This window comes from Poeciliopsis prolifica, unplaced genomic scaffold (genome assembly GCF_027474105.1).
Source record: "Poeciliopsis prolifica strain line A6 unplaced genomic scaffold, Auburn_PproV2 SCAFFOLD016, whole genome shotgun sequence".
Lineage (NCBI taxonomy): Eukaryota > Metazoa > Chordata > Actinopteri > Cyprinodontiformes > Poeciliidae > Poeciliopsis > Poeciliopsis prolifica.
In genome coordinates this window covers 8,795,702-8,809,484 of record NW_026562391.1, presented here as the reverse complement: position 1 = coordinate 8,809,484, position 13,783 = coordinate 8,795,702, and the positions used below count along the sequence as shown (strand labels likewise).

The window sequence follows — 13,783 nt, the reverse complement described above, 5'->3', positions numbered from 1 at the left end:
TTTAGAACTCTTTCATTTCAGCAGAAATCCCAATTTATTGGGATGGAGAAATATTGTTGAGAAGGAGGAAATATTTAATATATATGAGAAGCTGCAAAAACCACTGTCACAAAAAAAACTGATTTCTTTGTTACCTTAAGGCAGTTGCAACTAATTCATTTTCAACAAAATTGTAGATGTCTTTCTGTTTCCGCACACCTGGCTTCAATAATAGCTCATTAGCAAAATGCTGCGGCTTTGTGTTCGTAAAGCTTGACTGCATGCTAGTGAGGCAGCTTTGCACTTGAATTCAAGTGTGTAGGACAAGAGAGACCTCTGAAAGTGGCAGGACTCTGGCTCTCAAGGAATGTAATTTGAGACCACTGATCTAAACAGAAATCAGTACTGAATTACTTGCTTTTTAATAGCTATCTTGCATTAACGATATAGAATGACATATGCTATCAGCCTGATAAAAACCAGCCCCTGCCCAATGCTTTGCTTTGTACAGAGAATCTGGGCTCTTGACTAACAACAAACGATTGCTTGCTGGAGGAGTGGACTTTGTTGAAGTTTAAAATTTTACCCAACCACTCATATTTGCCCTTGACATATGTAAATAATGCTATGAAGCTTACCGAAAAATGCCTGTGCTGTAAATAATTATCTACCACTGTGAAGAGAGAAATTCAGAGCTGAACGATACAACAGTTAATGGTAATTCAATAGCGTGGCCAACATGGACTGAACGGCTTCACTCACTTCCAATGCTGCCATTGCTAAAGCTACAGGCAGACTACAACTCTAAAATGGCGCAGAAAATTGACATCGTTGTTCGCAACTTCTCCTTCTGTTCACTGATTGGCTCAGTAGAAAAATGGATGATGAAACCAGTTCTTTTGACCCACTGAGGGTTAAGCTTTTACTTCAAATGATGCAGGAAATGACTATTGTCTGCAAGTTGTGCAAAAAAGAGTTAACCTATCACCGAATCAAGCCTAAAATGTATTCATGCAAAATCTGCTGCAGCAAACACCAACGTCCCTAATGCTAATGTCAGCTTCCGCAAACCACATTTGTAAAGAAGTACTTTTTTTTAAAGAAGCTACATGAACTATCAGGGGTTCCTGGAACACTTCTAAGTGCAAAGGGGATAATGGCACTTTGCACCAAACTGATCTCCCGACTATTAAATTCAACATACCACACTAGAGCCATCCCGCTTGGACACCTGTCTTGCTTTCCCACTAAGATTTGCTAAAGTATTCAAGTGTCGTGAAGATTTGAAAGAAGCAAACATGAAGACATCCAGCAAGGAGTTAATAAAGGAAGTTTTGCCATGCTGATGACCTCCATCTCATTCTTGAATTTAAAGAGTCAAACAAACAAACCAGGGTCAATCCGTCAATAGGTGTCCAACAGGGAGCCCATGATAGAGGGACTGGAGTTGAGAAGGGTGGGTCAAAAGAGTGTTTAAATCAATATCATCACCATTGCATGCTATGATATCTGCCGAAAAAGAACAGCAATTGTGGTCTTCCATAGTTTGATAGGCTGAAATAAAATGCCTTAGCAGGCAATGACCGTAATGTCTGCCTGCAGAGCAAAGAGCGCACTCTCCTCTCCAAGCCTTCTATCTTTTTCGAGCTTCAAGCAACTTCAATTTGTCTTTTTGGTCAACCAGAGACACAGTGAATGGAAAAATCCTCCCTGCTGCTTGAAATAAAAGGCCTAAATCAAACAAACACCAGGAGAGTTTCACCATATTAGCCTTGTCTACACTTAGGTCACATCCCGCAGAGAAGTGAATGCAAAATCCCGCTTAAGTTAATTTTATAAAGCATATCCTCCCTATGCATTATCAGTTCTTTCTCCATGCTGAAGTATTTGCAACTGGTAGTCAAAAACCACCTGCAGGAGTTATTTAACAATTTCCTTAAGTGCAGCTGGAGAAGTCCTGTAGCTACATCCAACATCCAGAAACGTCAGTAAAACCAATTACAATTGCTAAAATTTTTTAAGTGCATGCCCAAAAAAAAAAAATTCAATACTTAGCAGAAATGAAAACAACAGTAGCAGCGCTAATAGTCTTACAGAATACAGACCCCCTACCTGGCAGCCCCTTTTTCCACGACCCCCAGCTGTTTGTGGATTGTCGAACCATAGCGGCCCGTTGACAGCCTCCCCCAGATTGCCAATTTGCCGTTGGTGGTCCAAGGTTTCGCCTATCCTCTCTCAGCATTGTGCAACTGGAATAGGTGCGTCCTCCCCTGTTCACGCTGCGGTTGTAGCTCCCCGATCTGATTGGACAGCGCTGAGCGAGACCTCATCAGCAGAACATCCCTGTTGTCATGACAACTTGGCGATTTCCCAACAGGGGTGTGTTGGTAGAAGGGTGGGGTGGCGGGTCACGTTTGCTTCCTTGCCTCTGACTGGCACAAGCAGACAACTCATTTTTCATCATCGCTACTTCAGCGCTTGCTGTTTCCCCTTTCACAGACCTAGCGGGCTAAGCTAATCTGCCCAGCCTGCGATCTTCGAGAATTTATGGGGCATTCTGCTCTAAACCTATGAGTCTACAGGCAGCTGTCTCACCAGGATTTCTTTGCCCGATGTCTCGCACCACAGGACGCCAAATCAGCTTAAAACGATAACCATAGTCATTATTCTGACACGTGAAATTCAAGAGGTGGATCGCAAATTCAGCAATGGCCTTTTAAGTCAAAGCAGTTCAAATGATTTTCTTTTGTGTTCGCATCCGTAGATAATTATTATTTTTAACTCTTAAGCATAAATGCACACAATCACAAGTTCTTCCTCATTTGTTTGAGAATGTTGATTTCAGAGAATACATTTGAGAACCATATCTCAAGTTTCTACTAGGAAGCGAACAATAAGATGACAACCAAACATCACACTTCAAACATGACAAAAAAAACCATTTAGGACCAAATGATCAAAACTAAGTTGCGATGCTGCCAGTTTTGTCATCATGCCATTAACATGCCATTCAGTAATATAAAAAGGGAAACTAAATCCCACAGAATGAAGCTGGAGCAGATCAAGGACAACAAAAGAAATAAAGAAGTCGGAGAGGACAGAAAAGAGGGTGAAACTGGGAAGAAAGTAAAAGCAAAGCATTATTCTGTTGTCAGCCATGCCATGCACAGCCCAAGCAGATGAATGTTTTGTGGCTGAGACACCCGCTGTGCTGCTAGCCTGCTAGCCCATGATAGCTAGCCTGTTCCCAGGGTTTTCTCCAAATTACCTCCTGCCGAGATGGAGATGATGACCTTGGCCGCTGCTGGAGCTCTCCTCCCCCAACTAGGGAGTGAAAGGCGGATGCAGGACAGAGGGCTCAAGCCTTTGATTACTAATCCCCCAAACATTGTACTCCAGCCGGCACCCTACCTGGCCTTCAAGCCGGAGGCAGCTTGGCGATGGCCGCTGAAAGCAGGTGATGAATGGGGCATAGCTGCTGGAAGCCAGGCTCCCTGGGTAGCAGGGGAGCTTTGCAGGCCCACAAAGAGCCTCAGACCAGTTTCTGTTGGATTCCTAAAAGTTCTAACAGATTTCAGAAGAAACTTTTAAAAAAAACAAAAAAAACATGCACGCTATTAGTGTTTGAGTGTTGATGAGAGGAGGTCGTTTGAAAAAAAAAATGGACGTGTGACACAATTGTTAACAATAATGCAAATACGAAAAAAAGAAGCAGTCAGCGTGAGCATTACTTTCACTTTGACCAAACCAGTCATCGCCAAGCTGTATACCAAAACAACAAGTAATGAACTTGATCACACAAATCTTAAAAGAGCGTGGTATCTTACAGCGCTAGGTTTCTTTTTGTATTGCCTCTACCCAGCATGTGTTAGGGGCTTAAATCCAATCTGAGGTCATCAGTGGTAATTCCAAGTCTTAACATTTTGTTTTTTACATTTAGTAACTAAAAGAGCCTTCTGAAGACTTTTGGTGAAAACCTCAAAATAGTGTTTGTAAATCTGTAAATCTTTCTCGTGTTAAAATTGAAAAAGTAAACATTTTTTCATAAAAAGTCTGAGGGAATAAACTGAACAAAAGGTAGGTATTTTGTACAAAATTAGCCACAACAAGCAGAAGACACTGACGAGCACAATCACACTGATCACTATGGGCAGGTACGGTGACTCTCAAATTTGTCGATTCAGGTTTTCAAACCGTGACAAGCAATTCAGCGTTCTTGCCAAACCTGTCTGGATTTTGAAAAAAAGAAAGTTCAGCGAAATCACAAAGTAAAAAAAAAAAAAAAAAAAAAGCACAAACCTTCTTATTGTAACATCAGTAGCATTTTGGCAGAGACTGCTGGATGCCAGAATCTTAAGAGTACCGGAGCTGAATTCAATGCCTCTTGTCAGGGGAGCCTGATGTGATTATCGCCCCCTGCTAGGACAGGGATAGTGAAGTTGTCTCGTGCTGGCAAGGACGCCCAAAACAGCACTGCGGGACGCCCCTCTCGCTGTCCCTGGTCCGGGAACGTCGCAGCAGACGCAACGGGGATCCAAAACATCCATCATCTTTGGCAAAAGGGTCTGTGTGTTTGTGTGTGGCATCCGTGCGTGTGTGAATTCCAATTTTGTTTTGCAGTGCAACATTGTTGTTCCTCCTCATGCATGGCAGCAAATGGGATACTGGAGACAAACTATGATCACTGATCTATAAACTTGTGTATGAGGTCAAAGCACAGTCGACTGGACACTTCTGGGCTTATTTTTTTAAATGCGTCTTCCTGGGTGTATAAACCAACTCTAAAACAGTCCCTCGAGTATGTACACATTTCTGTTTGCCAGAAAGCGGGTAAAAATCATTGTTTGTGCTGCCTTAGGAATATTCCCCTCTTCATACTTTCCACTGAGGAGTCTGTTGCTCCAGGCTCATATCGACAGATCCACTGCTGCCTATTGATCTACGAATTTGTACAATGTGATAATAGCAACATGTCTGTTCAGGTTGTGGGTTTGTGATGTGTCTGTTTATCTATTTTTTAATGTTCTCGACTGTCTGTGTGAAAATCATTTTTGCAAAAGCAGCTAGGTACAATAGAATGTTTAATTAAACAGGCCCTCAAAAATTTCAGTCGTCTACATGAAGACAAAAAGTGCGTTAAAGCCACGCAAAAGTTGCAATTTAAGTAGAAATAATGAGTAGAAAAAGTTATACATAAATAAAACCCAAAATAGTAAAAGGCCTCGGGATAACGAAACTCTTCCTTCCCTAAGGAGATGTTAATGCATGCTGATTGGAAGATGGGTTTTACATGTGATTTTGAGATGGGAATCTTAAAAATTTCCATCTTAAGCAGGTGCTTATGCTCAAGCAGGTATATGCAACACTGATATACGTAGTTAACCCAACTGGTGATGCGGTTCTATGCACTTCGACCACCCCGGCACAGATCAGGAGAGCTTGCCTTAGTTATCAGGGCATTTCAGTAGTTTTCCCCACATTGTACCACCCAACCCCCCTTTTGCTTTCTGTGCTGTCCCCCTAGAGGCAAAGTGGGTAAAATAAGACTTCAAAGCAACTCCAAAATAGTCCTGACACAAACTCATTTCCTCATGTTACATGATGGGGGCTGGCAGGCTCACTAGACCGCTCCAACTCTGATATGTCTCAGCCTCCTGCTCTGTGCTACTTCATAACAAGGGGTGGGTGACAGGACGCCATTTTGACAGAGTGATTGTGGACAGTCTGACACAGACTTAAAAGAAGCACTTTGGGGGTGGGGTGTAGGGTATACAACCATCTATCTGTGGGTCATGGTGCGCTCAGATGAGGATGTGGAAATGGGAGCTCATTTAGGGGGATGCTTTTAGTAATAAAAGGCCACAAATGAAAGTAAATAAGGATGAAGCAGCACAGTACGTCAGTGTACTGGTTATACTGCTAAAAACGGGTTTCGTTAGTTAACATGAGACGATTTAGTGCAAACAGAAACTAAAGAAACAGTTACCAAACAACAAGCAAAAAAAAAAAAAAGTTAGGTTATAGTGAGATCAAACATTTTAGACACATATATATTATATATATCACATTGAACCATTTTATGAGTGCCTAACTAAAGGGTTATTCCACAGCTTACATGGGCAGTATACTGTATTGTCCAGGCCCAAAGTCTCACTTTATGGCACAATCAAGTAACTGTGCTTCCTTCAGTTTATTATAAAAATCCTACATATCAAACGATACCTGTTAGCCGTTGCAGCTAATGACGCGCTCCTGCAGGCGCCATTACCACACACTCCCCGAGTCACGTCCACAAAACCAAACCGCTCCAATGCGGGATGAACAGGAATCCGTCTGAGAAATGTTCGTAGCTCCCTAATTTCTCACCCGGTTTCTATGAAATATGATGTAAAGCCCGACAAACAGTCAAAGCCCTCCAATGGCCTTGAACTTAGTTCAGTTTCATTTTTTCCATCTGTCAGGACGTTTCCCATAAGTAATGCCTGTCAGTGGTTGGATTTAGCTTTCCCGTTCTCCTCCACGCCCTGTCCGAGCAGCACCGTTTCTGTTACTTGTTTGAAAAGCTTGTTTATTTTTCCCGTAAAGGAATATCTAGTTCGGGACACAGAAATAAGCACCTTCAACTCTCGCTTCTGTTGATTTCTTTGTTTACGAGTTAGGAGACGTGACTAGATGCAGCTAGCTAGCTAGCTAGCTCCTTCTCTGTTTCCTAGTAGCCATGATAACCTTCAATGGTTACCATTATTTTATTTTGATTTTATAAATATTATTTTTGGGAACGCGTCAGTGTTGCAGAAAGTTTTTTTTTTCCGCCGTTGCTGATTGGTTAGTTATTTTCGTGTGGAAAGGAGAGCGGAGGAGACGCACGTGGTCCATATAAGCAGCTAGCAGAGTTAAGATAAGCTATTCTTACCTTATGGCAGGTAGCAGCTCATTATGTGAGATTCAGCAAAGGCCAGACTGTAAACCAACTGACGAGCTTCTTCATTGTTTTTATGGAGGTTGGCAAACAACTATAGCATTGCCACGTCGCCCCTCTTCTGCAGTGAGGCATCCAGCCATGTTTGTCTTCACTTTTACAACTTAAATATTGCTGCATGAGTGCAATGAAAGTATTTTCATATGCAAGTTTTTTTTCTTTGTACTGCAGATATGTTTCTGATGATTTAATAACATTGTAACATGATACAAAACGTATATTTGGGGCCTGCCTAGCAATGCATAAGGAGAGCAGTTACTGACTTGCAAAGCAAGTCAGTAACTGCCTCCATGCATTGCATGGCAGGCACCTATTAATCTACACCCAATAGAATGTCTCTTTATTATTGGGGCCTGCCCATAGCAATGCATAAGGAGAGCAGTGACTGACTTGCGAAGCAAGTCAGTCACTGCCTCCATGCATTGCATGGCAGGCACCTATTAATCTACACCCAATAGAATGTCTCTTTATTATTATTGGGGCCTGCCTAGCAATGCATAAGGAGAGCAGTGACTGACTTGCGAAGCAAGTCAGTCACTGCCTCCATGCATTGCATGGCAGGCACCTATTAATCTACACCCAATAGAACGCCTCTTTATTATTATTGGGGCCTGCCCATAGCAATGCATAAGGAGAGCAGTGACTGACTTGCGAAGCAAGTCAGTCACTGCCTCCATGCATTGCATGGCAGGCACCTATTAATCTACACCCAATAGAATGCCTCTTTATTATTATTGGGGCCTGCCCATAGCAATGCATAAGGAGAGCAGTGACTGACTTGCGAAGCAAGTCAGTCACTGCCTCCATGCATTGCATGGCAGGCACCTATTAATCTACACCCAATAGAATGCCTCTTTATTATTATTATAGATCTTTATTTTTCTTCCGTAGACCGGAATGCGGCTCGCACCGCTGCGAGCTCACCCACAAAAGTGGTATCAAAACGTGCGGCTCGTTCCCGGCATTGGAGCTATTACTTTTATGGGGAATCGGCGTTACGACGGCGACGTAAAAAGCGAAAAACGAGCGAAATTTCCAACTGCCGAAATGCAGAGCATAACTGCCACCAACTGCCGCTCCGCTAGAGTGAAAAATGAAGTGGATTTCTGACCCCAAATAAATTTTGAAATCGCCGCCACGCCCACAAATATCGTGCAATCGGTATGAAACTCGGACATGACATCGATACGTATGTCTGCTCCGGTAAAATGTTTTCAAAATTTTTCTAGGGCTTACGGTTTTCTGTCAAGGTGCTTTAGAGCAAAATCAAGTTCCAGCCTAACTGACGCTCTCCACCATATATTTTCATACTTTTCTGGAAAATTTCAGACCTCAACACACACCATTTTTATATCATCGCTGTAATTTCTATTAATGAGCTACAGATTTGATTTGCAGGACTATCGGACACAAAAAATAGCTCTCTCATATGCTTCAAACGGTTTTCCGATACGTATCACGGTTTCCGAACGGCAAGGACTTGTTCGGGCTGCTTTTTCCATTATAACTGACTGAGCTGTCTCACAAAGATAGAAATCTGTCTCTGCCTCACACACATGACAGTTGACCTCTTTAGAACTACAATTCCTGAAGGTTAGAACTACAACATGGCGGAACACTCAGTGCCTACAAAAGAGTCAGAGCTGATTGTCAGAACTACAACATGGCGGAACTGTCAGTTACTGCTGAGGAGGAATGAGCTGGCCTTTAGAATTAAATTGTGTTTGGGCTTTTATAACTGATTTTTAGCAACCATTGTTACACACAGTATTTGTGAGGCAATTTTAAATTAAGCTGAATGAAAATTTCAAAATAAAAGCTGGAATATTTCCCTCAGGCCTGTCAGAAAAACTAACTGCTTCAAGCATTTACAATTAAGTCTCTCCTTGTGTGTCACACTGACATGAGAGTTGACCTTATCCTTAGAACTACATTGACTGCAGGTTTGGACTACAACATGGCAGAACACTCAGTGCCTACAGAAGAGGTCATAGGTGAATATAAAAACTACAACATGGTGAAACTGTCAGTTACTACTGAGGAGGAATGAGCTGGCCTTTAGAATTGCATTGTGTTTGGGCTTTTTATAACTGATTTTAAGCAACCATTGTTACACACAGTATTTGTGTGGAAATTTTAAATTAAGCTGAATGAAAATTTCAAAATAAAACCTTGAATATTTCTCTCAGGCCTGTCAGAAAAACTAACTTCTTCAAGCATTTATAATTAAGTCTCTCCTTGTGTGTCACACTGACATGACAGTTGACCTCTTCTTTAGAACTACAATTCCGGAAGGTTAGAACTACAACATGGCAGAAAACTCAGTGCCTACAGAAGAGGTCATAGGTGAATATAAAAACTACAACATGGTGGAACTGTCAGTTACTACTGAGGAGGACTGAGCTGCTCTTTAGAACTACAATTCCTGAAGGTTAGAACTACAACATGGCGGAACACTCAGTGCCTACAGAAGAGGTCAGAGCTGATTGTCAGAACTACAACATGGCGGAACTGTCAGTTACTACTGAGGAGGAATGAGCTGGCCTTTAGAATTATATTGTGTTTGGACTTTTTATAACTGATTTCAAATGGTTGTGTAACAATAATTTGTTACACACAGAATTAGTGTGGTAATTTTAAATTAATTTGAATTAAAATTTCAAAATAAAAGCCCTGACATACTTTTATATTATGGAATTGCTCTCTTGGGGATTATGTGACTTTTTTCAACAAAACCACTGTTACACTTTGGATTATTTTGGACAGTTAAAATGAAGCTTACTGAAAATTTCAAAATAAAAGCCTTAAGATTCCTTTCTGGCTCATGCATATTTTAGGGAACATGGCTGCCTCAAACTGATAGAATTAAGTCTCCCCCTGTCTGACTCACAGCTGGCAGAGGATCCATTACCATGGCAACGGAACACAAAGGGGCCAGCTGATTAGGACTACAAAAACGCATCACTGTAGTTCTAACTATGGCAGAACTCAGAGAAAAAAGCTGGACTTTAGAACTGCTTGTGTTTTGTGCCTTTTATAACTATTTTTAACCAACCATTGTTACACATGGAAATAGTGTGGCAATTTTAAATTAACTTTAAAAAAAATTCAAAATAAAAGCCTTGAGAATTTTTAGATTAAATAAGTGCTCTTTTGACCATTATATGTCTGATTTAATCAAATCACTGTTATACATGGGATTACATTGACCATTTAAAATGAAACATTCTGAACATTTCAAAATAAAAGCCTTAAGATTCGGCCATGGCTAATGCAGCGCCGCAGTCGCTGCAATGATATTAGCTTGCATTATCTTTTCCTCTCAAGTTAGGACACTGTCTTGCACAGCAAGACAGTGCATTAGCATTAGCACAAACATTAGCATTTCACTGTTCACCACCAGAACACTGCCATAGGCAGTGCAAGAAGATTATCCTGCATGATCTTTTCCACTCAGGTTAGGGCTATGCCTTGCAGAGCAAGGCAGAGCATTGGCATTAGCCTTTTACCTTGCATGAGGTATTAGCTATTTCCTTACTTATTACCCATATTTAGTTTCCTGAATGCAGTAAGTCATGCTTGTGAATTTCCACGTGCTATTGATGACATTGCAGCTTTCTTTAGCATGGATGCTAATGTTTAGCATCAGAACGCTGGGTCCAAATCAACGGGCACACTTTGGCAGGCCCCGGTTAAATTTCTTCAGGAATTTTCTAGTTATTATAACTTCTTCTTCCGCTACCGTTAATGCGGCTCGCATCGCTGCGAGCCCACCCACAAAAGTGGTATCAAAACGTGTGGCTCGATCCCGGCATTGGAGCTATTACTTTTATGGGGAATCGGCGTTGCGACGTAAAAAGCGAAAAACGAGCGAAATTTCCAACTGCCGAAACGCAGAGCATAACTGCCACCAACTGCCGCTCCGCTAGAGTGAAAAATGAAGTGGATTTCTGACCCCAAATAAATTTTGAAATCGCCGCCACGCCCACAAATATCGTGCTATTGGTATCAAACTCGGTCATGACATAGATACGAATGTTTGCTCCGGTAAAATGTTTTCAAAATTTTTCTAGGGCTTACGGTTTTCTGTCAAGGTGCTTTAGAGCAAAATTAAGTTCCAGCCTAACTGACGCTCTCCACCATGTATTTTCATACTTTTCTGGAAAATTTCAGACCTCAGCGCACACCATTTTTCTCTCATCGCTGTAATTACTATGAATGAGCTACAGATATGATTTGCAGGACTATCGGAGACAAAAAATAGCTCTCTCATATGCTTCAAACGGTTTTCCGATACGTATCACGGTTTCCGAACGGCAAGGAGTTGTTCGGGCTGCTTTTTCCATTATAACTGACTGAGCTGTCTCACAAAGATAGAAATCTGTCTCTGCCTCACACACATGACAGTTGACCTCTTTAGAACTACAATTCCTGAAGGTTAGAACTACAACATGGCGGAACACTCAGTGCCTACAAAAGAGGTCAGAGCTGATTGTCAGAACTACAACATGGCGGAACTGTCAGTTACTGCTGAGGAGGAATGAGCTGGCCTTTAGAATTATATTGTGTTTGGGCTTTTATAACTGATTTTAAGCAACCATTGTTACACACAGGTTTAGTGTGGCAATTTTAAATTAAGCTTAATGAAAATTTCAAAATAAAAGCCCTGAGATTCTTTTATATCACGTAATTGCTCTCTTGGGCATTATGTGACTTTTTTAACAAAACCACTGTTAAACTTTGGATTATTTTGGACATTTAAAATTAAGCTGAATGAAAATTTCAAAATAAAACCTTGAATATTTCTCTCAGGCCTGTCAGAAAAACTAACTTCTTCAAGCATTTAGAATTAAGTCTCTCCTTGTGTGTCACACTGACATGACAGTTGACCTCTTTAGAACTACAATTCCTGAAGGTTAGAACTACAACATGGCGGAACACTCAGTGCCTACAAAAGAGGTCAGAGCTGATTGTCAGAACTACAACATGGTGGAACTGTCAGTTACTACTGAGGAGGAATGAGCTGGCCTTTAGAATTACATTGTGTTTGGGCTTTTATAACTGATTGTAAGCAACCTCTGTTACAGACAAGATTAGTTTGGCAATTTTAAATTAAGCTTAATAAAAATTTGGAAATAAAACCTTGAATATTTCTCTCAGGCCTGTCAGAAAAACTAACTTCTTCAAGCACTTAGAATTAAGTCTCTCCTTGTGTGTCACACTGACATGACAGTTGACCTCCTCTTTAGAACTACAATTCCTGAAGGTTAGAAGTACAACATGGCGGAACACTCAGTGCCTACAGAAGAGGTCATAGGTGAATATAAAAACTACACCATGGTGGAACTGTCAGTTACTACTGAGGAGGACTGAGCTGCTCTTTAGAACTACAATGACTGCAGGTTAGAACTACAACATGGCGGAACTCTCAGTGCCTACAAAAGAGGTCAGAGCTGATTATCAGAACTACAACATGGCGGAACTGTCAGTTACTACTGAGGAGGAATGAGCTGGCCTTTAGAATTACATTGTGTTTGGGCTTTTTATAACTGTTTTTAAGCAACCATTGTTACACACAGTATTTGTGTGGAAACTTTAAATTAAGCTGAATAAAAATTTCAAAATAAAACCTTGAATATTTCTCTCAGGCCTGTCAGAAAAACTAACTTCTTCAAGCATTTATAATTAAGTCTCTCCTTGTGTGTCACACTGACATGACAGTTGACCTCTTCTTTAGAACTACAATTCCTGAAGGTTAGAACTACAACATGGCGGAACACTCAGTGCCTACAGAAGAGGTCATAGGTGAATATAAAAACTACAACATGGTGGAACTGTCAGTTACTACTGAGGAGGAATGAGCTGGCCATGACAAGTACTTGGTTTTTGGGAATTTTAGAACTGATTTCAAAACTCCATACTTACACATGGGATTAGTGTTACCATTAAAATTAAGCTTAATGTAAATTTCAAAATAAAAGCCTTGACAATTTTTCCATCAAGTAATTGCTCTTTTGACCACTATATAACTGATTTAACCCAATCAGTGTTAAACATGGGATGAGATTGGCCATTTAAAATTAATCTCAATGAAAATTTCAAAATAAAAGCCTTAAGATTACTTTCTGGCTCATGCCTATTTTAGGCAAAATGGCTGCCTCAAACTGATAGAATTAAGTCTCCCCCTGTCTGACTCACAGCTGGCAGAGGATCCATTACCATGGCAACGGAACACAAAGGGGCCAGCTGATTAGGACTACAAAAACGCATCACTGTAGTTCTAACTATGGCAGAACTCAGAGAAAAAATCTGGACTTTAGAACTGCTTGTGTTTTGGGCCTTCTATAACTATTTTTAACCAACCATTGTTACACATGGAATTAGTGTGGAAATTTTAAATTAAGCTTGAAAAAATTTCAAAATAAAAGCCTTGAGAATTTTTAGATTAAATAAGTGCTCTTTTGACCATTATATGTCTGATTTAACCAAATCACTGTTATACATGGGATTACATTGACCATTTAAAATTAAACATTCTGAACATTTCAAAATAAAAGCCTTAAGATTCGGCCGTGGCTAATGCAGCGCCGCAGGCGCTTCAATGATATTAGCTTGCATTATCTTTTCCTCTCAAGTTAGGGCACTATCTTGCGCAGCAAGACAGTGCATTAGCATTAGCACAAACATTAGCATTTCTCTGTTTCCCACCAGTGCACTGCCATAGGCAGTGCAATAAGATTATCCTGCATGATCTTTTCCACTCAGGTTAGGGCTCTGCCTTGCGCAGCAAGGCAGAGCATTAGCCTTTTACCTTGCATTAGCTAT

At 40.9% G+C, this 13,783-nt stretch overlaps 1 protein-coding gene across 1 annotated transcript in view; it reads right to left on the bottom strand.

Annotated features, from left to right (window-relative positions):
* Positions 1-2,182, bottom strand: part of LOC129367353 (axin-2-like) — an 89,021-nt gene extending 86,839 nt beyond the window's left edge. Inside the window, exon 1 of the mRNA XM_055041725.1 lies at positions 2,092-2,182. The gene's annotated coding sequence lies outside the window, so the exon portion shown is untranslated. The remainder of the gene's footprint in view (positions 1-2,091) is intronic.
* Between the last annotated feature and the right edge of the window lie 11,601 nt (positions 2,183-13,783).